The sequence below is a fragment of the Dipodomys merriami genome, unplaced genomic scaffold (assembly GCF_024711535.1).
Source record: "Dipodomys merriami isolate MVZ:Mamm:240054 unplaced genomic scaffold, mDipMer1.0.p SCAF_13, whole genome shotgun sequence".
Classification (NCBI taxonomy): Eukaryota; Metazoa; Chordata; class Mammalia; order Rodentia; family Heteromyidae; genus Dipodomys; species Dipodomys merriami.
The window spans coordinates 26460287-26485792 of record NW_027202604.1 but is presented as its reverse complement, the minus strand read 5'-3'; the positions used below and the strand labels follow the sequence as shown (position 1 = coordinate 26485792).

Here is a 25506-nt window from a genome sequence, read left to right as displayed (position 1 = left end):
AGGAGGTCATACATGGCAGATGTCCTCTGAACTCAGTTATTTTATGCAAGTAGTCATGTTCAAACAGAACTTAGTGAGTATGCAGAGTTGCAAGATTGTAACACGTTAGATGAAGAAACTTGAAATCCCAGCAGCTGAACCACATCTCCTTATGTGCTGTTAGGAACACTTTCTGAATATCTATTCCAAACTGTAAAATAATATCCAATTTACAGAAACTAAATAATTTGTCAAACATGCCATACCTAGTCCAGTACTGATGGTGCTCAGTGAATATTACCTGTCAGCTTTGTTAGTTATTAAGGCACCTTGTTCTTTTTATGCTAAAACAAGCTCAACTTTGTTCTTACAAAGCTACTACTGTAATGTTTCAGATAATCACTTCTTTTCTTTTTCTTTTTCTGTTAGTCCTGGGGCTTGAACTCAGGGCCTGGGCACTACTGTCCCTGAACTCTTTCGCTCGAGGCTAGTTACTCTTATCACTTTGAACCACAGCTCCACTTCTGGTTTTCTGGTGATTAAGTCTCATGGATTTTCCTGTCTCAGCTGGTTTTGAACCACAATCCTCAGATCAGATAATCATTTCAGGGGAAAAAATGTCTAGGTTCCCATTTAAAGACAGGTTGTTAACCGATAAGTGACAACTTTGGGGCTTTTTTAAACTTGCTAATTCTTAGGTCCCACTGGAGAAGAACTAGATGAAAATCTTTGAGCCCAGGGCCCTTTCATTTTGTGTTTATTAAAACTCCACAGTGGGAGATAAGAAGAAGTCATCCAATATTTATAGAATGAATACACTGATGAGTAGATGAGAGGATACTAGAAGGAATTCAACACTTCCACAATAAATTGGAGCAAAAAGAAAAGTTCAGTTTTGTAGTCTTGTTTAAAAAGCAGATACACACACACACACACACACACACACACAATATTTAAAGCAACAGCACAAAAGAAAGGGTTAGGTCAGAGGCGCCAAAATACATCTATTTGTTTTCTGGGGACAGTTGCATTTTCTGCAGTTAGTTAGATCTTTGTTTTCTGTAGTGAGATAGATCATTACTGGAGAGCCAGGTGTTGCTGGTGCAAAGTTCATTGCCACAGTAACAAGAGAAACTGTTAAAACCAGCGGCATGAGCATACAAGCATTTGCTTTTAGGAGGGAAATCCCTCCTCTTATCTGCTACTGTCTTACTCTGTACTTGGTTCTTGGGTTCTTTTACCTTCGGAGGCATGGAGCTGTTGACAGACAGGAATGCTGCAGCTAATGACACTGCTTGAGTGTTTTCTCCTTCGTCCCAATCAAGTGCTTGAAGTTCATTTACAATTGGCATGCAGACCACTTATTTTTCCAAGCACTTCATCTACCAAGTAGCCACAAGTCAAAAATAAAGACACTTGCAAAGAAGGAATGCAAGAGGGAAGAGCTTTATATAGTCTTATCCACTCACTCCTTTTACCCATAAAAGGTCAGTGGAAGAAAAGTCCTTACATTGTCACTAATCAAAAGTCTGAAGTGTGAAGTAAAATGGGTATGCCCTTGCTCAGGCTCAAAACTGCAGGCTGGAAGGAGTGGAATATTTTAAGGCTTTAGCAGCATATGAATTTCAGAAATGGAGACCCTAAGGAAATCAGTCATGAATTAAAAGGCTTTTCAGATGAAATATAACATCGTTATTGGAAGAAGAAGAAATTTGGTTTCATTTTATTGAAAATAGCTAAGAAATTTGGTCTACTAGAAAGAGCAAGAAAATAAGGAAGAATAAAGTAATAAATTAAACCAGATTCGTGAATGTCTCTTAAAATTATTTCATGGATTAAGGGCTAGCTCTGTGGTGGAATGCTTGGCTGGCATATACATGAGACTCTGGTTTAATCTTTAGCTTGGAAAAATAAAATAAAATGTAAAGTAAAATAAAAATAGATAAAAGAATTGTCTGAATGAAAAGTAACGGTACTGCAGAGATACACAAGAATGTCAGCAGAACTAGACACAGCACATATCTTTGGCCAGAGGCAAATGCCCCTTCACTGAAGGTTTTCAGTGTAAGGCGTAAAAAGGAACAAGGACTTAAGCAGGATGTAATGTGCATGCCTTCTTTTAAAAATTATCCGTCATTTGTCACACATCATGGCGCACACCTCTAATCTTGAGAGTTGGAAGCAGGAAATTGTGATTTGGGGGCCAATCTGGGCTACATAATGAAATGGATGCCAGGCTGGGCTATCTGGAGAGACCGTCTCAAAACAAAAAGGGAAATGCTCCCCAAATACACCACTACTTAATTTCAGTCAGTTCTTGCCATGTCGGATATAAACCACACTACTGCTGATCTTTTAAAAAGAGGATGGAAATCCAAACGTTTGCACATTAAGAGATCTCAGTGTTTTGTTTTGTGCCAGTCCCGGGGGTTGAACTCAGGGCCTGAGCACTGTCCCTGAGCTTTTGTGCTCAAAGCTAACATTCTACCACTTGAACCACAATTCCATTTCTGGCTTTTTAGTGGGTAATCAGAGATAAGAGTGTCTTAGCTGGCTTTGAACCATGATCCTCAGATCTCAGCCTCCTGAGTAGCTAGTAATACAGGCGTGAGCCACTGGCATTCAGTCCCACGTTTAAGTATTGACAGCAAATTCAAATGTTTAAGTACACCATTAGTCCACCAATCACCAAGACCACCAGTCATGTCTGTGGATTATTCTGAGCTCTAGGCCACCATTATAAAAGCTTGGGGATAGTAGAACATCTTTTTGTGTGTGTGAGGGGAGGGTTGTGAACTTTTCCAGACCTGGATTTTAAATCCCAAGTCTATGGGAAAATGAACAAATCAACCTTTGAAAAAATTGGATTCTTTGTCTGTCCAATGGGAATAATATGGTTTTCATTCCCTGGCTGAGGAAGAGCTAGTCATGAGTGCTAGAAGAGGGAACATAGATTACAGGCAGGGATGGGGAGCAGGGTTGCCATATTACCCAAGAGCCTGTGATCCATTGCAAAAGAGAAAGAAGCAATCTTTGAATTTTCCCCCAAGTATAAAAAATTAATACAAGAAGAGATCATAAGCTATCCAAACTGGGACTTTCAGCCCAAGATTTACTAACAATAAAAGCAGCCCAGAAATTTGTCATGTTAGAAAGTGAAAACAAGGAGAGTCATCCAAAAACTGAGAGTTGCTCATTTTAGTAAGGCCAGCTTGTGTGTTTCTTAACCTTTTTTACTCATTCCTGCCCCCCCCCCACCATTCCCCAAAGAGATCTCTTGGATAGTTTCCCCTCTATTCATTTTCTTACTGCCTAATACTGCAGCTTCACTATATATCCGTTTAGGTACTGTATGCATATGTGGGATTTATACATAGAATCATAAACATTGCCTCTACCCTGCCACTAGCATGAGCCAGTTTGGAACAGTCTCATTCTCCGTGAGAACCTATCTTTTTCAATACAGATAGTGGATATAAATCTCATTTTGTGGTACCTGGCTGAGAGCAGATACTCAAGAAATCATAGCTTTTTTTGTGGGGCGGGGTGGGAGGGAGGCAGGGGCAAGGAGATATTGCTGGAGTTTGAACTCAGGACTTCATATTTGCTAGGCAAGTTTTCTACCTTTTTCAGGTAGGGTCTCACATTTTTGCCTGAGGCTAGACTCAAACCATGATCCTCAGACTTATGGCTGAGACCACAGGTGAGTGCTACCATGCCCAGCTTACTGTAGTGAGGTAAGGATTGCTACCTTTTTGCCTGAGGTTGCTTTCAACCTCCATCTTCTTGACCGCTGCCTCCTGAGTAGTTGGAATTACAGGCATGGATAAGTGACACCTTTTGTGGCAATAAATGTTAGAAGGATACTTGGAGACTTCAGGGGATAATTCTACTGGGTGCTGGATGGTCCTGGAAGTTCATGGCCATACCCACCTTCTATGACCTTTTGCTCTGTTTTCAAGTCTTTAGGAAGGTGATTTTACAACAGACCAGGAACTTTGTGGTCATATCTCGGGAGATGCCACCTCCCAGGAAACCATATTCTCCAGAGAACATTAGCAGGATGGATGTTTTCCCATGCAATACTCACAGTGTTTATAAAATACACAGCCAAGATATCCTCAGCACGTAGAAGAAACATTTTGCTTGTTTGTTTGTTTGTTTTTTATCTTTGTCAGTGTCTTAGTCCATCCAAGCTGCTCTAATAACCAAACACCTTGTCAGCCACAGAGATTGATTTCTTCAGGGGAGGCAGAAAGGGTTTGGGAAGTCCAAGATCAAGACACTGACAAATCTATTGTTAAAAGCCTGTTTCTGGGCTCATGAATGGCACTTGTCAGCTGTGTTCTGGCATGGTGGAAGGGAATGACCAGATCTCTGGGAAAGATACTAGTCACTTCCAATACCATCACCTTAGGCTCTAGGTCTTTGGCACATGAAGTCTGACGTGCTACGAAAAGCATAGGAGTCAGGAACAAACTCTTACTGATCTGTAGCCAAAGGTCCACCCTTTTCTCAGGCCTACCATCAGGGAAACCTTTTAGCCTGTGAACATGTGAGAAAGTTTCTGTGCTGAGCTCCCGCAGGGGTTTGCTGGTACCCTTCCTTCCAGGCTACTCCAGTTTATTGGACCATCATCATCCAGACTCCAGAGAGAAAGGAAAACCATTGTCCTTGTAGTCTCCTAGTGGTTTGCAGATGGCCTAATGCTTGGCAGCTTTCGCAGTAACAAAAGTTGAACTGTGTGTGGATGTGAGGAAATCCTGCCCCAGGAGGAAATATCTACGGATGATGTCAGAACAATTAGATATTAAAGGCTGCAGACTTTACAATTATTAACAAGCTCAGGAAAACTAATTAAGAATGGTGAGTATATGCTGCCTGACTTGCCCAGAGGTGTAACTTGGCACTGAAATTTCTTTATTCATAAATCTGAGGAGGTACCTGGGCCATAGCAACAGGTCTAAGGGCTGAGAACTAAGGTTGCTGGCCATGGGCCGGTGGGAAAAGTATCAGGGAGATGGGGGGGCGGGTTGGGGGTAGGAGAGCTGTGATTATTTGGGGAAGATGACTGATAAAGCTCCCATTTTATACACCTATCATTTATTTAACTTTGAACCAGCTTCAAAACTCAAGGTGGTCTGACTGGATTTCACACGTAGTTCACGGCCTGGCACACTGAGCTTTGTAAGGGCTTATTATAATGACTTGTTATTATTAAACATATAATAAATCTTCATCAGCAAGAGGATAAGTCCACCAAAAACATGTGAGCTTTTAGGTCGGACAGACGGAGTTTGAGTTGGCTATGTTACTTATCACCAGCTTAGACCAGTTTTTCTCCCTGTGTCTTTCTTTCCTTTCTTTCTTTCTTTCTTTCTTTCTTTCTTTCTTTCTTTCTTTCTTTCTTTCTTTCTTTCTTTCTTTCTTTCTTTCTTTCTTTCTTTCTTTCTTTCTTTCTTTCTTTCTTTCTTTCTTTCTTTCTTGGTCGGCCATGGGACTTGAACTCTGGGCCTGGGTGTTGTGCCTGAGCTCTTCAGCTCAAGGTGAGCACTCTACCCCTTGAGCCATAATGCCACTTCCGGTTTTCTGGTGGTTCACTGGAGATAAGAGTCTCATGGACTTTGCTGCCTGGGGTGGCTTTGAACCACAATCCTCAGGCCTCAGCCTCCTGAGTAGCTAGGATTACAGGCGTGAGCCACCGGCGCCTGCTCCCTGTGCCTTTCTGTAGCACGGGAATAACCACAGTGGCCAGGGGATTCAGGCAGTGCCTGTGCCTATACCTGTGCACCGCAGCCATGACACACTCATGCACTTGGCACACAGAAGCACTCGACTCATGATAGCAATCGTGATAATTGCTTTAATAACTATTGGTAAGTTCCATCTTATAGGTAAACATTCTTGAAAGTTGGGAAATAAGACAAGAGCATGCACATTCGATATTTCTCTTGGAAATCCATTAGTTCCCCATACAAAATCTCAGACTTCTGAAAGAGGTAAAAACAAGGATTAGCTTTGCATGTATGTGGTGGGGGTGGGGGGAGGGAGGGAATGCCAATGTGGGCTTGAACTTGAGGCCTGGGCATCATCCCTTAGCTTTTTCACTCAAGGTTGGCACTCTATCACTTGAATGACACCTCCACTTGTGTTTTTTGATGGCTAATTGGAGATAAGAATCTCATGGACTTTCCTCAATCCTTATAGCTCAGTTCCTGAGTAGCTAGGATGACAGGTATGAGCTAGTAGCTCTTTTCGATAGATGCCTAGATACAAATCTCCACTCCTTCATAGACTCAAGCATTCACTACTGTGGGGCCTGAATTCTGGGCCTGGGTGCTGTCCCTGAGCTCTTCAGCTAAGGGCTAGCACTGTACCACTTGAACCACAGTGCGACTTCTGGCTTTTCTGCTTATATGGTGCTGAGCAATCGAACCAAGGGTCTCATGCATGCAAGGCAAGCACTCTACCACTGAGCCACCTTCCCAGCCCCTCATTGCTTTTTATCTTTATTAAAATTCTTCCTTCACCCATGTCCTTATCCAAAGCAAGAAATGGGAATGGAAATGAATCCACGACTCAGCACTTTAAAATAATTCTCTATCCAATCTCCCTTCATTCATTTAATGTTTGGATGATACACCTTCTGGTGCTTAATAGGGAAAGATTCCCAAGTTGGCAAAGACCATTGTCCTCAACTCCCCTGTGTCCACTCCTGCCCATAATTGCTCCAACCCTTTGTCCCACGACCCAGGAGCTGAGGGTTGATGGCCAACACTAGCAGAGGTCTTTAAGACTTTGCCCTCAATCCCTACCCCAGGCCAACTGGCCATGCTTGCCTTTTGGTTGATAAGCAGTAAGTGGCAGGTCAGGCAGAATACATTCACCTCCTTAGTTCTGCTTAAGACATGTCTCTTCCCTACTGATAACTCCTGGTCTACTGGCTGAGCCCATTCGTCCAATCTAACACTCAAGACTTGATCCACTCATCTACTGGACAGCATGTGGATTGTTTCCATCATGGGGCTATTGTGAATAGTGCAGCAGTGAACATGAAATGGAAATGTCTTTACTGTATTCTGACTCATAATATTCTGGGTAGATGCTCAAATGTGGTAAAGATGGATCTCAGAGAAGTTCTATGTTTAGTATATCTGAGGAATCCCCAAACTTCCATGAAGAGTGGTTGGACCAACAGTACAATAAGGTTTCTTTTTCCTCACATCCCTACCAGCATTTTTTTTGGCCTTTGATTTCTCAATGTTGGCCAATCTAACTGGGGCGAGACAGAATCTCAGAGTTATTTTGATTTGCCTTTTCTTTATAACTAGAGATGTTGAGCATTTCCTCATATGTTTCTTTGCCATTCTTGCCTCCTCTTCTGAGAAGTCTTTCTTTAGCTCCTTTGCCCATTTATTCATTTGGTTTATTATATTTTGTTTTTTTTTGGGGGGGGCTTAGTTTCTTGAGCTCCTGGTATATTTTGGATATTAGGCCTTAGTCAGATGTATTGTTGGTAGAGATCTTCTCCCAGTCTGTTGGTTGTCTTTCTAGTTTAGTAACTATGACCTTCGCTGTGCAGAACTGTTTGTTTTGATGTAATCCTATGTGTCAAGTCTCTCTCCTATCCAGGCAAAATGGTTGGTCCTCACTGAAACAGACCCCTGGACAAGTTCCAAACCCATGGTGTCCCCAGGGAATATTGCACTTTGCATCATGAGCAGGTGCTCTGTGCAGACTGCCATGTACTTCGTTCATTTTGGCCAAAGAGCACAGCTCTGAGAATATTGGCCCTCAGTGATACCATCGGAGGAAGCACTACTTATCTTTTGGGCATTTTTAGAATAAAAACTTACCACAACAGTGTGTAGCCTCATTTTAAGAGATTAGGGCGGGAGGTGGCAGAGAGACTGGGAAATCAATAGCCTTCTCTCTGAAGTCCCCACCAAAGTTCCAGCTCAGGATTTCCTTGATCACTCTTCCATGACAACTTTTTGCAAGTTTTAATGACATGGTTTTTTCCAGATACCAAAATAGAGGAGTTATTTTGGAAGGTCATCAATGATGGCTTGAGACAGGGAAGCTTAATTGAGGAAACCATTGATTTCCCTATTAATATTTTAACCTGCTTGAAAGAAAGGCTAATGTTGTTTTAAAAATACTCTGCTAAAAACCATCTGTCAGGCAAGTACACATTTGCTTCAGACTGGGGATTAAAAATAAAAGAGGAACTCCAAGGTTTGATTCTTCAACCTTGACACTGTGGGCATGTTGAGCCGGGCGCATCTTTGTGCAGGGCTGTCCCAACACTGTAGGATGTTTGTGGATCTCAGCCTCCAGCCAGTAGTACCTACCCTGCACCTGACCAGTTGTGATCAGCCAAATTACCTGCAGGCCCTGTTAGATGTCTCATGGGGACAAAAATTGTCCTGGGTAAGAGATGCTAAAGGTGCCTGGGTTGTTCAGGAAAACTAAATTTCAGGTATAGTGATGGGTGGGTGGGAGGGTATTTCTGGATTTTTTTTAATGTCACCTGGATCCTAGAGATTATAAATGGAACCTTCTAGAAACTGTAACAGTCTACTGCAGGACCAGAACACTATCTGGTCAAAATATCCTCCTTCATAGAACAGGAAAGTAAAACAAAGTGGCTGAAATACATATTATGACTTACCTGGAATGATTGCAAAAAAAAAAAAAAAAAAAGAAAAAGAATCAACTGGGCATTTGGGAAATCAAACTGCTGATTAACAACAAATTTCTCCCTATCACAGAGAGGTTGGCTTCTCTTGACTGGAAAAGAAAAAAGGCAGTTCCCAAACATCTGTTTTGAGTCCATGGAAACTTGAAAAGATGAAAATCAAAAATAAGAAGAAAACAAACAAGTTTCTTTCACCATCTGTTTCCTGATGGTCTCAATTCAAATGATTGTATTTTGGAGAGAGAGATAGAAAGTTTGAAGTCGTTTACATTCCTAGAGGAAGCCCATAAAGAGGCCTTCGGGGATCTTTTCAAAGGCAGCGAGACTTAAAACTGTATCTTTTTCTAAAATCTGATTCAAAGCATGTGTCATGATCTTTTGGTGATGCATAGATTTCAATGATATTCGTTACCTAAAAAGTGGCCCATGAAATATGTCAGGCCTCTGGCACCTTCAAGGAGAATCTCTAACGTAGAATCCAAAACATAAGCCAAGGGGATAGCAAGGATTCTTCAAAACAAATTTCAAGAAACCCTCTGACGGACACATGATCTTTCCTAACTTTACCGGGTTCTATTTGGTGGTATAACAAGGAAACAAGGTCACATCTTAAGTCCCTTTTTGTACTGGTTGTTTTTTGAGATAAGGTCTTGTTTTCTGCCTGGGTGCCTGAACTATGATCTGCTTATGTTAGGCCTCCGAAGTAGCTAGAATGACAAACATGGCCCACCGTATCCAGCTTCTTTGGTTGAAACGGAGTCCCATGGACTTTTCTAACTTAGCTGGGCTAGAGCCAAGATTCTGCCAATCATAGCCTCTCAACCAACTAGAATAACAAGTGTGAGCCATTAGAGCTCCATCTAGTTGCTGTTTTTAATGTGTATTTAGTCTCCTTTGCTTGTTCGTTTGCTTATCCCCACCCAGATACCTAAAGCCATACCTATGCATGTCTCACTAATTAGAAGACCACGGAGAAAGTCTTTCTTATGTTTCTGTGATTGATCTTTTTGTATATTTATGCTTGCATGCTTTCTAGTGCGTGGCTCATTGGATTTGGTTATACACAGTTAAATGATGTCTCCGCTATACTTTGCTTCTCTCAAAAAAGACTAATGTTTGGCTTGATTCGAATAGGACTCATTATCAACTTGGTCTAGAAACTGGCAAGTGCCAAACGAGCACTCTGGCAGTCCTCATTTATTGGTTGGCTGAGTTAGGTTCTAATCAGTATTTCATAGTCAACTTTGCATAATAGCAACGTGTTACACAGATGGGTGCAAAATTATGAGTCTGCTTAGGTTGGGACTCCTCAGCCTCAGCATCATTGTCATTGCTCTGGGTAACTCTTTGTGCTGAGCAACTATCCAACACATGATCATGTGTGTCACTGCATTGCTGGCCTCTATGAGTTGACAGTAGCAACCATTGCACACTCTCCTCCCAAAATGCAACCCTAAAATGTCTGCAGGTATTGTCAAATGCAAAAATCACAACAAGTGATACCCAAGAAAGCACCCAGGAGAGCAAGATAAAAACAAATGATTTGACACAGCCTAAGGGAAGATTCCCCTGAGGCTCCAATATGAGCTGAGGTCCTAGTGATTAAACGAGTTAACTAAGCCAAAAGAGAAGGGACTAATTCATTTCATGTATTCATTCAAGATGTCATCTGTGGGGCTGGTGGCTCAGTGGTAGAGTGATTGCCTTGCATTCATGAGGCCCTGGGTTGGATTCCTCAGCACCACATAAGCAGGCAAAGCCAGAAGTGATGCTGTGGCTCAAGTGGTAGAGCGCAAGCCTTGAGCTGAAGAGCTGAGGGACAGCGCCCAGGCCCCACGACCCACCAAAAAAAAAAAAGATGTCATCTGAGAGCCAGTCAAGGTGGCTCACACTTCTAATCTCAGCCACTCAGGAGGCAGAGATGGGAGAATTGAAGTTAGAGGCTAGTCTGGGCAAAAAGTTAATGAGATCTCCATCTCAATCAATAAACTGGGTTGGGTAGGGTGTACCTATCTCCCCAGCTCTGTGTGAGGTATAAGGTTAAAGAATAGATGTCTAAGGCTGACCCAGAGGAAAAAAATCTGAAATTCTGCCTGAAAAATATCTCAAGTGGTAAAGCACCTGCCTAACCATGAGGCCCTAGTACTGCCAAAGAGGAAAAGCAAAGCAAAAGAAATGCTTCAGGAATCCCTCGCTCATGCTAATTCGGTTTTAGCTGCTTGTACTAAAGCAACTAAATAAGTCAACAGCCTGCTTGTAGGGCTCCTATTTATTTGGAGAAGACAGTTGGGAACAGATGAGCAAGGTAGAGAATGACAGGGTACTTTTTTGGGGGGGAGGAGGTGGGGAGGAACAGGTAAATATGCTTTGGCAAGTTGATCATTTTGCTGGTCTCAGAATAGATAGAGCCATCCCGGCAAAGCCCTGGGAGAAATGAATTCCAGATAGGGACAGAAATGGTAGTGTACATCAGCTGCTTTGGGGGAGAGTCAGTGAATTCCTGGTATTAAGTCCATGGTACCAGTATCATCTATCAGGGATAGTAAGATTCAAAAGTAAAAGGCAGAGCTGTTTAATGACTAAGAAGTTGCATTGGTGATACCTGTTTTGGAATCCATTTGGGTACAAATGGACTTGAACCACTATCATCACTGACACAACAGAAATTGTGTATGTGTGTGTGTGTGCATGCACATGTGTGTGTGTTTGTTAGTTCTGAGTTGAACTCAGGGCCTTGTGCTTTGTAGTCAAGTGCTCTACCACTTGAGCCACACCCACAGCCCAGAAGTCAGCGATACATCATCAATGGAGCCAGCATCACTGCGCCTTTCAGGACAATCTCCTAATGTCACAGAGATTGAAAGGTCTAGAGCCACTTCATTTGGTTCTGCCTGTTCTGTGGCTAAAAAGAAAGAAGACTGCAAATGTCATTGGCTATAAATCTGACCCCCTTTCCAGAAGATCAAATTTACACACAAGATGAACAGCCTGCAATTCCTATTAGTAGACTAAGAGATTGCTTTATAATGAGGAAGGCAATTGGCACCACCATTTAAAAAGAAGCAATATGACAAACACATGCAGAGGCTGAGTTTTGTAAGAAAACAGGTTGCTGCTTTAGGTGACATTGAATATTTACTAGAATGCTTTCCTGTATTTATTTCCCCCCCAAATTACCAGCAGCTTCCATGTGCCAAGTTTACAAACCTGGGAATTCAGCAAGAATGCAGGTGTCCAAGATACTGTAGAAATGTCCAATCTAAAGCACAAGCAGAAGGACAGAGGCTAATAGTGAATGGTTTGCCCAAGGTCACAAAGTAATTTTTGTTGTGCAGAGCTAGCTTATAGAAAGAAGCTACATCCCCAGCTCCATTCTTCCCTGGGTGCTGCTGGTCTCCCTAAGCCAGTGATGATCATCTGATTCCCAGGAGCCCTTTGACAGTGCCTGGAGACTGCACATAATCAGGGGATACTGCCAGACATCATGCATCGCACAAACCATCTTCATAAAACAGAATTATGCAATGACACCGTGAGTTGTGTCAGGATGGAGAAATTTTCCTGGTTTGGTTAATCTAGCCCTAGCTGGGCTTTCAAGTTAGTGGGGACTGGGGCTTTCCTTGTTCTGGTCTCTGTTCCAGGAAACCTGTCCAAGCCGCTGACACTTGGGACACTCTCGGGAATTCAACTTAGTTGTAAGCCACAATCAAAGCTGGAGATTCCTCCCAAAAGTGGTATCACAATGGCTGAAAGAACTGTGACTCTTTCTCATGGTAAGTGGAAGATACTAAGAAGTAGCTGTTCGTGAGTGTGTATGTGTGAGAGAGAGAGAGAGAGAAGAGAGAGAGAGAGAGAGAGAGAGAGAGAGAGAGAGAGAGAGAGAGAGAGAGAGAGAGAGAGAGAGATTATTAGGGTTTGCACTCAGCTTTTTCACTTAAGGCTAGCACTCTACCACTTGATCCATAGCTCAACTTCCAGCTTTTTGCCGGTTAATTGGAGATAAGAATCTCACAGGCATTTCTGCCCAGGCTGGCCTCAATCCGAGAGCTTCAGATCTCAGCCTCCTGAGTAGCTACAAACATGTGCCCAGCTGAAAAAAAAAATAGCCATCTTCATCCTTTTGAATGGCAAAAAAATACCTCTGAAGAATCACACAAGAGCTATGAACAACTCATAAAGAAAAATGCTATTTGCAACAGATTGAGCTGTGAGTAAGCAGGTTGATTGAGATAAGGCTCTGAGTTCAAGCCGTGGTGCCAGCATAAATAAATAGAACTGGTTGTCCTTCTTTCCAGGAAATTAGCTCTTACTTTAAATGTTTTTAAAATAAAAGAATTCAGATGTGGGAAATGGCCTAGCATCCAACCTATTAAAATGAAACCAATAAAAATGTAAAACATCATAGAGTGATTAAAAGCAATACACCAGATTCCTACCCATCAACTTGAGTAGATGTTTATAAACTTGGTAATCAATGAAATGCACAGGTTATAGTGCCTTTTCTATGGTGTGATATCATGTATATCACCTTAAAGGCAGATAATGATACTTTATGGCACTCATGAATATGCGTGTGTTTACAGAAGTTACTCAGGATACTCAGAATTCATGGCAGTTGCACCTGGGAAACTGGAAGTAAGAATGTAATCAGGAGACAAAGGGTCAAAAGTAACATCAGCTTTTTCTATAGTGTTTTATTTTGTCTGATTAAAAATAAAGAAAATCTGGGTGCTGGTGGCTCACACCTATAATTCTAGCCACTCAAAAGGCTGAGATATGAGGATCAAGGTTCAAAGTCAGCCCAGGCAGGAAAGTTCATGAGACTCTTATCTCCAATTAACCACCAGAAAACCAAAAGTGGTGCTGTGGCTCAAAGTGGTAGAGAGCTAGCCTTGAGCAGAAATAGCTCAGAGATGGCGCCCAGGCCCTGAGTTCAAGCCCCACAACCAATAGGGGGGAAAAAAAGGAATAATGGGCAATCTTGGATTGTGGCTGTTGGGGTAGTACTATCTACAATAATTTAGAACCTATTCTTAAAATTTTTCTGAAAGAGAAAATTAGAACCATCTCATATATATATATATATATATATATATATAACTTATAGATATTATATATAACATATTATATATATATGATGAAATTTTCTGTCACTGAAACTTGTAGAAAAACTAATGTCTGCTCCATCTCCAGATTTTAATAGGGTTCTTGCAAGTGTATCATGTATTTTATTTGCTTTGGCAAAACAAGCAAACTGCCCCCCAAATGCTTTGTATGCATGACTTAGCTTTTACAGTTGCTGATTCATGGTGTATTTTTCTTCTTCTGTCCACCTAGTTCTTATTCCTTGGAGAAGAGTCAACATGGTACCTGTTACATTTTTCTTAACTTGGCTAGATGTAGTAACAGGAAGGAATGTCGGGAAGAAGGGAAGCAGAACGTTTTCTGGTTATATGAGTAGATGTATAACTCCACCAGCCTTATAAATGTTAGAACCAATTTAGATTAAGCAATCATGTGACTGAAAAGTCATTTATTGTAAATTATGTGCTCCAAAGCAAATGAGTGTTGTCATCATTAAAAAAAACAACAATGTACAAGATTTAAAATATAATTAGGAACATCACTTAAATCTTAGCAAGAAAACAGAAGCAGATGTTTGTATTAGAAAAGCCACAGGCTAAAAGCCAAACAGACATGCTTCAATTTCTGGTGCTATTATTTTGTACGCTTAGACCGATCACCTTGGTTCTCTGAGCTTCAGTTAACTGGCATGCAAAAGAAACAAGTTGGAATGGATCAGCAGTCCAAACTGGGGGTCTGTGAGTCAAGCCAAGCCTATTTTTTAAAATTATTTTATCATCTTTAAGTAGTTGTGCAAAGGGGTTACCATTTGGCTAAATACTTCACATCAGTTACATTTAATAATCAAGACATTTTCAAAAATGTTCTGGAATTCTGGCCTCTCTCTCTCTCTCTCTCTCTCTCTCTCTCTCTCTCTCTCTCTCTCTCTCTCTCTCTCTCTCTCTCTCTCTCTCTCTCTCTCTCTCTCTTCTCCCTCTCTCCCTCCCCCCCCCTCTCTCATCAGTCACAGGGCTTACACTCAGGGCCTGGACATTGTCCCTGAGCTCTTTGCTTAAGGCTAGTGACTCTACCACTTGAACCACGTTCCACTTCTGGCTTTTCAGTAGTTAATTGCCCAGGCTGGCTTCAAACTTCAGTCCTCAGATCTCAGCCTCCTGAGTAGCTAAGATTACAGGTGTGAGTCACCAGCACCCGGCTTCTGGCTTGTCTTTATAAGCAGATCTGAAACACTATTGTTTCAACATCAGGTTGTTACTGAGCCACAAAGGCTGCTGTGGACAGGCCCCTGTGCATAAGCACATAACTTTCTACTTTGCCACAGCCTCCACTCTTTCCTATTGTGGTATCACAGATGGTCTGTACTCATCTGTGTTTGTGCTTGGCCTCCCTGTGTATCTGCATGTGTAACCCTAAGCCTCAAAATTCTTTCAGATCCTTCTGGTTTTAGTTCATGATGCTAAGAGAAGGAATAACAGAAGCAGTGAAACAGGCTTAAGGAACAGGCAGCAAAAATACCAACACATTGGAGGAGTCCTTCCCCGTTCTTGTCTGAAGGTGTAAGGAAAACTTGACATGTTTTATCCATTTTTAATGGAAAATTATGAAATAATCCTAGAAAGATAATAGTGTAGTTATTAGAGTGTGATAATATTTGTAGAAAATTAGCACATCTATTGGCACAATGACATCGCCCCATTTGTAAGGAAATGGAAAGACCTGGAAATGAATTATATTAAGTGAAGTAAGCCAGGCCCAAAGAAAAGGAGGTTACATGGTTTCCCTCATTTGTCAGAACTAGAGTATGTCTATGATACCCTTAACAGGGGATCTCAATAACCCAATTGCTAAGTGCATAGGAACATATATAATAAAGCATATCAAAATGAAGAATTGTAAATAAGAGGTTCTTATTAGGTCCAGTATGTAGTTACTGCTTTTTGTTTTTCCTCTTCGTTTTCTGTACATTATGTTTATATGTTTTCTGTACATTGTGTTTATAAGTTGATTCGATCTGTGAAAGGGAAAGGGATCACAGAAACAGCATGACAAAGGATGAACTAATGCAACAATGATACTCACTAGACACTATGTTGGAAATGAACTTTACAACTTGGGGGGAGAAGGGAGTGGTAAGTGGTAAGTGGGAGAAAACGAGGGTGGGGGTAACAGTGTTTAAAAAGAAATATACTCATTATCTTACTTATGTAACTATGTAACTATGTAACTAGGACCCCCTTGCTCCTCACCTCTTAAATAACGATTTTTTAAAAAGGAAATGTAGCACAAATGTAAAAAAGAAAAGAAAATTAGCACATCTGGAAAAACTCTGCATTTATTCTCTAATCCACCCATCATTCACAACAATACAGATGTCATAAGGGACCAATGTTAAATGAAATAACCCTGGCACAGGACACACACCACATGATCACACCTGTACATGGAAGCTAAGGAAGTCCAGGCCTGAAGTACAGCTCAGTGGTAAGCATTTGCATAATGTTCGAAGCCTTGGGTCCAATCCCAGAATTGAATACAAATCTAAAAATTGATCTCATTGAAGTAGAGGGTATAATATTTGTTACCGAAGACCGAGGAGGTGGGGAGAGAGGTTGGGCACTAAGATGTACTCTCCTCTCCTCTTCCTTCTCTTCCCCTCCCCTCCCTTCCCCTTCCCCTCCTTTCCCTTTCCTCTACCAGTTCTGGTGTTTGAACTCAGGGCCTTGTGCTTGTTAGTTAGGCAGTCTACCACTCAAGTCACTTCTACAATCTTTACTGCTTTAATTAGTTTTCAGATAGGGTCTTTTTTTTGACTGGGACTGCCCTGTCCTGAGATTGTCCTACCTATGGAATTACAGCAATGAAACACTATCTCTGGCTAATTTGTTTCAATGAGAGCCTTGCAAACATTTTGCCTGGACTGGCTTGGAACTCTGATCCCAATCTCCATTTCCAGAGTATTTGGGACTTTTTTTATTCTGATTTTCTATTGCATAGTAGGTTGAATTATTTTTTAAACTATGCTGTTTTTTGTATTTCCACATATGTGTACATGGACCTTGATCAAAATTACCCTTCTATGACTCTTCCTTATTCTTCTTGCTTTTTTATAGCAATTTTTAACAGATTTCTTCCTTCTCCTTTTCCTCCTCCTCATCTTCTTCCTCCTGCTCCTGCTCCTCCTCCTCCCCCCCCCCCCTCCTATTCCTTCTCCTTCTTCTTCTCCTTTGACATTACTGAGATTTGAATTTAGGGCCTTGTACCTTCCAGGCAGGAGCTTTATGACTTGAGCCACACCTCCAGCCTTCACGATCCTACTTTCAGATACGCATATGAAGTGCTTCCATTATCTGCTCTCATTTGTGGTCTTTATGGTTGGTAAACACGGCTGCAGACTAATGACAGGACATTTCTTGCTGTCTGGTAGGAGTCCTGGCCTTTGGAAGGAAAGCTGCTACTGGCTAAGAGCTCCGATTTCAGATTTCACTGGACCCTGGCACTCAGGTGATCCACTCATAAGATGGATTGCTGTGCTGGCATCTTTCCAAGACATTTTAGCCAGTTAAGTGCCAAAGAACATTATTAAAAAACCATTTTATCACATAAGAAAGACAGTTATGTTCTTGTTATTGGCATGTTCACATTCAATTACCTTGCTCCTGTAACACCAAGAAGGGGAAATCACATCACGTTCACATTCACAGCGAATCAGCAGCAAGAGTTTCATAGTGCACTGGGCATTATGAAATTGTCACTTCTTGCTCTTCAACCCCCAAAAAGATGATCTATGATTGCACTGAAGAAAAGCCCTTGTTTCAGTATTATTAATTTAGTTTTCTTCTTTTGTTTTGTTACAGGGTATCAGGATTGCATCAGTGGCACAGTCAATGATGGGAGATGATGATCTGAACTTGTGATACATTGAGTATAAAATACAGCTACCTTGGTTAGGTTAGTGAGAGGCAAAGCCTTGACTATGTGTCACTATGTGTCAAAAGTCTCTGGGGTCAAAAGATGCAGCTCAGCCTGACAAGCACACCTAGGAAGGAATGAAGTAACAGGTCTCCCTTTTGATAAGTACAGTATATGTGAAGTCTAGCCAGGATGCAGAGTGTGCCTCAAACTTACATAGACATTTGGGATGCCTGGTAATATTTACGATTATTAATATTTATGAATAAAATTGAGCTGGCTATGGCGGCTCGTGACTATAATTCTACCTGCTTGGGAGACAGAGATGGGAAGATTACAATTTGAGTCCCACCTGGGAAAATAGTGAGGCCTCAGTTTCAATCAATAAACCAGATTGGTGCACAGCTGTAATCCTGGCTGTACAAAAAAGCCATAGGAAAGAATACTATGGTCTCAGGCCTACCTCAGGCAAACATGAGAGTCCCTGTTGAAAAAAATAACTAAAGAAAAAAAAGAAAGGCTAGGTGTTTGTCTGCCTAATAAGCCGAAGGTCCTCAGTTCAAACTCCAGTACTACCAAATGGGGGCTGGGGAAGGGAAAGGGAAGGGACAAATTAACTTAGTCTATGTCAGTGCTGAGCCACTATTCTGACGAGAACTTCTTAGTTATCAAAAGGAGTGTTTTAGTGCCGGGCACAGGAAGATCATACTTATAATCCTACTACTCAGGAAGCTGAAATCTGAGAATTTTGGTTCAAAACCAGCCCAGACTGGAAAGTCTGTGAAACTCTTATTTCCAAATAACCATCAAAAAGCTGCAAGTGGAGCTGTAGCTCAAGTGGCAGCATGATAAGCAAAAAAGGGATCACACCCAGGCCCTGAGTTCAAGCCCTATAACCCACAATCCCCCCCCAAAAGAGTATTCTAGAAAGAAACACAATTGACCTTATGCAACAAGGTAGCTCCAATAAAAGCTTTTGATATGCCCAGCATAATTGTGATTTGATTTTATAAAACATCCTTATTAAGAACTCAGAAACCAGCTGAGCGCTGGTGGCTCACGCCTGTACTCCTCCTCAGGAGGCTGAGATCTGAGAATCATGGTTCTAAGCCAGCCCAGGCAGGAAAGTATGTGAAACTCTTATCTCCAATAAACCACCAGAAAACCAGAAGTGGCACTATGGCTCAAGTGGTAGAGCGCTCGCCTTGAGCTGAAGAGCTGAGGGACAGCATCCAGGCACAGAGTTCAAGCCCCACGACCGATAAAAAATAAAGAACCCAGAAACCAATGAGAGCTACCCAAACCATTATGCTTATAACAGAAGTACTAAAGAAGATGGAGATTCTCAGCATGATGGGAGTACAGAGAAAGGGGGAAACTTAATTCCCAAAGTCAAGACAGACCTAGGATCTAACTATTGCACCTGACCTAGTAACCTAGTAACGTGAACAAGTCATGTTGCCTCTGACTGTGGAATGAAAGGAGACAGTGATTATTTCTGATTATCAATATCATTATTTGTGGGGAGGAAGGGGCAGGCAATGGGGAATGAACCCAGGGACTGTACTTCTTGGGCCACGCACTTAGCCCTCCAGGTTGCTAATTAAATGAGACAATATCAGTAAACTATGTAGTGAACCTTGTGTATTATTACAGTGAATGGGCATTAGCCACAAACTCTTAGCTGCAAAATTTGCAAGCTGTATGTACTCTCTTATCCCAAGTGTGAACAATCAGCAGGAACTCTTGGAAAGTGCAAACTCCCCGAAATTAAGAGAACCATATTGCCATCAGGCTAGTGTGACCTCACTTCAACCTTGATTTCAAAATTGCACAAAAAAACAAAGAAGTTTAATTGGCAGGAGTGAATAAATTATAACACATCAGTATAACAGATTATTTGTATTATGTTTGCACATAAATTTTCTTGGCAGTAGTGGGATTTATATTCAAGGTTTTGTGTTTGTCAGGCAAGTGCTCTACCACTTGAGCCATGATGCCAACTCTTGCATATATATTTATCCCTGTTGTCACTGTATTTTATTTTGGCACCTTGCATCTTGTATATACATTTATATAATTTGGGGAAGGGAAGGGGAATAACAAAATGCTGAAATAAGGACACAGGATGACCCATTAAAACAATGATACTCACAAGGCACTATGTTGGAAATGAACCTTACAACTTTGGGGAGGGGAGGGGGGGAGGTAGGGGAGGGAAGGAATAGTGGGAGAAAAACAAAGGAAGGGGTAACAATGTCCCACAAGAAATGTACTCATTACCTTATTCATGTAACTAACCTCTCAGTACAGCACCTTTACACGAAAATAAAATTAAAAAAATTTTGGAGTGAATATATATTGGGGAACAGTGAATTCATGGGTAATTTTCCATTTCTATTACACTTTTTATGTTGTCAAAAATATCTCCAATAAGCACATATCTTAATTTAGCACAAATAAATAAGTAAATATACAAACACTGTTATAGGTCAGTAGTGTGTTGGTTGGTGCCTATCTGTAATTCTAGTTACTCTAGAGGCAGAGATAGGAGGATCTTAGTCTGCTAGTCTGCACAAAATGGAGGTACCTTGTCTTAAAAACATACTAAAAGGAGGAGCAATTGCCTAGAGAGTGTGGGGTCGAGTTCCCTCCCCAGTAATACAAAAAAAAAAAAAAACCAAAACCCAACTTTTAATTTGGAAAATAAAACATTTATGATATATATTCTTATGAACACAAAGCTGAATTTTGTGTGACACATACACAACATACATCAGTGTTTCCCTTCAGAACTGAGATAAAGGGCTTGAAACTGGGCACCAGGGAGCGGCTAGCATTCTCTTGCATCAGAAGCAGTGTGTGTGTGTGTGTGTGTGTGTGTGTGTGTGTGTGTGTGTGTGTGTGTGTGTGTGTGTGTGTGTGTGTGTGTGTGTGTGTGTGTGTGCAGAGCAGTTGAGAGGCCCTGATTTTTCATGTGGAAATTCCACATTTCAATATAGAATTGTTTCCACTCGATGCTCAAGGTTGCTGTCATTTATTTTATCCATATATATATTTGCCTCGTTCAATGAAAACATAAGATTCTGAAGGGCAATGCCCATTCATTTTATGTTATTTCTCCACGCTGCCCAAACTAGTTAGGTATTTTCTAATCATACAAAGAAGACAAGAGGACAGGAGGCCAAAATTATTTTCCCTCCGGGGGTGTGGGTGCTTTAGTCAAGCTTGTAAGAATGCAAATAGATTGTCCACCAGTCAGCCTCCAGTTGTTTCATTGGCTGCATCTATATGCTCAGCATTAACCATATGTTAACTTCACTTAGAGAGTTAAAAAGTATGTGGTTGGTCCAAAACCATACCCAGAGATTCTAATATAAGTGTTGCAGGGTGTGGATGTGTGTGCATGCTAGTACTGGGGCTTGAACTAAGGGTTTTGTGCTCTTGCTTGGGTTATTTTGTTCAAGGCTGGTGCTCTACCACTTGAGTCAGAGCTCTACTTCCAGCTTTTTGCTGGTTAATTGAGATAAGAATCTCATAAACTTTTCTGCCTTAGATGGTTTTAAATAGATCCTGAGTGGCTATGGTTAACAGGTGTGGGCTACTGTAAGCATACAGGCATATATTTTAAAAGATTCCCCCCCCAAAAAAACACCCTCTCTAATATTCAGTTGGGGTTAATAATTTTGTACTAGGGTAAAAATGAAAGAAAAACACTTTGTGAGTTCTCATGTTGTGGTTTTAACTGTGCTGGTTTGGGTGTTTTGTAAGTATTTATCAGAAGATTACGGTTGAAAAGAAAACTGTATCTCTCCTTTAGTAATGGCTAATGTTTACTAAGAATTTACTAAGTCAAGCATTATTCCAAACATTTTCCATGAAGAAAACTATATCTCTCCTTTAGTAATGGCTAATGTTTACTAAGAATTTACTAAGTCAAGCATTATTCCAAACATTTTCCATGAAGGAATTAATTCAGTCCTTATAACAATCCTATTGTTCTTCCTGTTCAAATAAAATCTCCAATTTTGGGGAGATTGGAAAAGCTGCCCTTCAAACTTGGATTTTTCATGCTCTAATCTGCATATAGATTTGTTTTCTTCCACCCCAAACACTGCTTAGATGGTCTTGTGCTGCAGCTCACCCGCATTGCTTCATTTTGCACGGTTCTCTAACAACTCTGCTATGTGTACTTGTTTTCTCTGTTCAAAGAAAGTATATGTTTTCATGAAAGCCAAGCAAGCCATTATTGCCTGTGCTATTCCTTTCATGAGTTGTTGGGTTGTTTTTTTTTAGGCTGCTGTACATATTGACTCTGTAGTTTTATGCAGTGGTTAGTATGATGCTAGATCTGAATTAAAGACAGATGCTATCTTTCTAATCTTATATACCTGGGGAGTTCAACTGACCTATCTGAGCCTTGTGATTTGCTGTTAACTTTCATTCTCACTCATCTTTTCTGTGTCTCATGCTGAAAGGGCAAATGTAAATCCTGCCTGCATGCCTCTTGCTTTTCTTTCCAGAAGATCGAGTAAGGTATCAAGTGAGGTGCTCACATAGCTCAGGTCTGGATGGGTGACATGTAATTATCACTCAACAAATGTTAGCTATTCATCCAATATTTTCTGTTTAATTGAAAGCAAACAGTCCATTCAACACCAGAAAAGAATTTAATTAAACACCATAGCTCACGTATATGATCACATAACATGCCTTTATCTCTTATACCTGGGAAGATATTCATCGTATCTCCAATCTTATGGGTAGACTGGAATCTCTTTAAAAGAAGAATCCAAGCACAGATGGCTCATGCTTGTAGTCTGACTTAGGAGGCTGAGACCTGAGGATCACTGTTCAAAGTTAACATGGGCAGGAAAGTCCATTAGACTTACTGCCAATTAACTGGCAAAAGCCAGACATGCTCAAGGACTAGAGCACCACTCGAGAGAAAAAGCTAAGGGATAGTGCCCAGCTCCTGAGTTTGAGACCCAGTACCTACACCAAAAATAAAGAGGGGAAGGAAGATGAGAAAGAGGAAGATGAATGAAAATGGGAGAGGGGAAGAAGAAAAAGGTGAAGCAAAAACCAGGAATATAGGACTGGGGGTGCGGTAGGGTGAGTACCTGCCTAGCTAGCCAAGAGGTCTTGTGTTCAGATCCCAGTACAAAGAAACAAAACCAAACCTGATTAGGGAGACTGTAGTCTATTTAAAATACTGACATTGGATAAATCAAGTACATGTTCAACGGAACACAAAGCTGTATAACCTGTGTTGTTGCAAGTTAATTATTCTTAGAAATGGACTTCCTTTGACGTGTGAATGAACTCAGTGTGAATTCAAGTCTGGGAACAGGACAGACATTGAAAGTGTACTGAGACCAAGTTTCACTCAAGCTGGTCAGTGCACCCGGGGTGCTCGACTATCACCCTATTTAGGGACAATGTAAGGCAGTCTTAGCAGAAGAACCTCTGCAGATCGCCCTCCACGGAGGGCCCTCCTTCCAATCTCCTGTCTGAATGGTCAGCCGGCATCAGATCAAATAGAGATCTCTGTGTGTCACTCCTCCGTGGCCATTGGTAACCTTTCTTGGCCTTGGAGTTTTCTGTAGTCAGAAAGCACAATGCAACAGTCCTGAATCCGAATGAATCAATGCCTGGTATGGGTTCCTCTGTGTCTGTCTGTCTGTCTGTCTGTCTGTCTGCCTGCCTGTCTGTCTGTCTACCTGTCTCTCTCCGTTTTTATTGGTCCACCAGATTTGCGGGAATCTCAGATCACATCCTTTCTCCAGCCGCACTGGTATCCTTGGGGGACCCTCGGAGCCTGGCTCCGCCGCCGCCGCCGCCGCCGGTGCCTCTTTTCTTTTATTCTAAAGTCCCGGGATGCTTGAAGCCTTGGAGGTGGAATCAAGTCCCTCCCGCAGCTTTGCGGGGCCTGGGTGATGGGGAGGCGCGGGCCCGTGACCCCCCTCTTTGGCCTATCCTCGGACTGGCAGCCGCCCCCCGACCCCCTCCCTGCCCAGCGCCTTTCTGTGCTGGGGAAAGCGAGCCCAGCCGCAGCCGCGCGCGCCGCGGGGACCAGGGCGCCCCCTCCCTCTTCTGCCGCTCCCCCTCCTCCCTCCTCCCCCTCCCTCCTTCCCCCCCTCCCCTCCCGATACAATGACTGGGCCGGAACAGCGCCGCAGCCGAGTCTCATTGGCAGCGGCCGCTCCAGCCCCCGGAGAGGCGGCGGGCGGGGGCCGCTGGGGAGAAAGGAGCGGGGCAGCCGGGCTGGACGAGCGACGGGGGAGGCTGGCAGGACCGACGGATCGAAGGATTGGAGGACGGCGGCCCGGCGCACCGCTGCGAAGTGTAGATGGCCGCGAGGACGCGCGGTGAGCGAGCGCAGCCCGGGGCCGGGGGATGCGGCGGGCGCTGGCTGCCCGGCGAGCTGTGAGGTCGGGCCGCGTAGCTCACGTGCTGAGCCGGGGGGCCGAGCCCGAGCGGAGGCGGAGGAGGAGGAGGAAGAGGAAGACCGGTGGAAGCAGGCAGCCTCGCGGTGCGGAGTTGCGGGACTGGCGGGACGCGGGTCCCGCGCGGTGCGCACGCAGCCCAGACAATAAAGTAGCAGCCGGCCGCCCGGCGCGGCGGGGAGGGGGCGGCCGAGCAGGTAGGTGACGACCCCCGGGGGGCGCCCCGAGCGCACTGCTGGGGTACGGGGCCACGGCGGGGCGGGGCAGCGCGCGATGCGCCCCGGGGTGCCGCACGCTGGTTTGGAGATTCCTCCCCCTCCATCCCCAAGGTGCGGGTCCCCCCCCCCCCCCGCGCTCCCGGGCGCAGCCTGCCCCGCCCCGAGGCTCCCGAGCACTTGACACCGCGGGGCTCTGGGCGCTGGGGGGCCGGGCGGGGCGGGGAGCGCAGGGACGGCAAGTTCGGTGGTTTCGAGGCGCCTCCGGGGAGCGTGTGCCAGGGGTTGCTGCGCGTTGGTGGGATGTGGGGAGGGGGGGATGGATGAACCCCCCAGATCCTGCCATCCGCAGACACTTTGAGAAGGAGCCGAGGCGGAGACGCGGGAAGGGGATCCCCCGTGATCCTTGGGGTTCTCGGGGTTCGCCTGAACTGCCCTTTACAAAAAAGGAAAATAGGCGAGCCAAGCGCTCGCCGCTCCTGGTGGCAGAGGTGGCGGGGCCGACGCCTCTGCTGCTGCTGCGGTTGTTGTTTTTGTATTTTTTCCGTAGTGAAATACTTTTTTTTCTTGGTTGGACACAGACAAAACCAAGATGCGATTTAGTCCTGATGTTCGCCAAGTGCCCATCCCGTGCGCACCGCGGGACGGCTGCTCCCCGGCACCCGCACCCGGGGCCGGCGCCCGGGGCCGCGGCGGGTCCCTCCGTGCTCCCGCCCCAGCGCACGAAGGGGGGGGGCTTGGCGTGGATCTTCGCCCGGCCCTGAGAAAGCAAGATGAGCCCCCCCACCTGTGTGTGTGTGTGTGTGTGTGTGTGTGTGTGTCTGTCTGTCTGTCTGTCTGTCTGTCTGTCTGTCTCTCTCTCTCTCTCTCTCTCTCTCTCTCTCTCTCTCTCTCTCTCTCTCTCTCTCTCTCTCTCTCTCTCTTTCATTCTCCCTTTGTGTGGCCGCGCTTCTTCCTTCCAGATGTGCAAGGGTTGGGCTGGGCGTTGCAGGGTGGGGTGGAAATGATCCTGAACATTCCTGCGATCTGCTAGGACTTGTCTACATACCGGAGCCCAACTCCGGTGAACTTTGCGGACTGACTCCATGGGTTTGCTGGGCCCCCGCCCCCGCCCCGACGGGCCTGTGTCTGGACTCCCTGGGGTAGAGGACTGGGGGGGTGGGGGATG

The 25506-nt window shown here is 43.5% G+C and overlaps 1 protein-coding gene across 2 annotated transcripts in view; it reads left to right on the top strand.

Moving 5' to 3' along the window:
- The first annotated feature begins 23946 nt into the window (after positions 1 to 23946).
- Frmd4b (FERM domain containing 4B) overlaps positions 23947 to 25506 on the top strand; it is a 273238-nt gene continuing 271678 nt past the window's right edge. The window contains exon 1 of one of the 2 annotated variants that reach the window (XM_070018941.1): positions 23947 to 24045. The gene's annotated coding sequence lies outside the window, so the exon portion shown is untranslated. Of the gene's footprint in view, positions 24321 to 25506 lie in introns of both variants that reach the window. The other variant, XM_070018940.1, reaches the window with a different exon arrangement.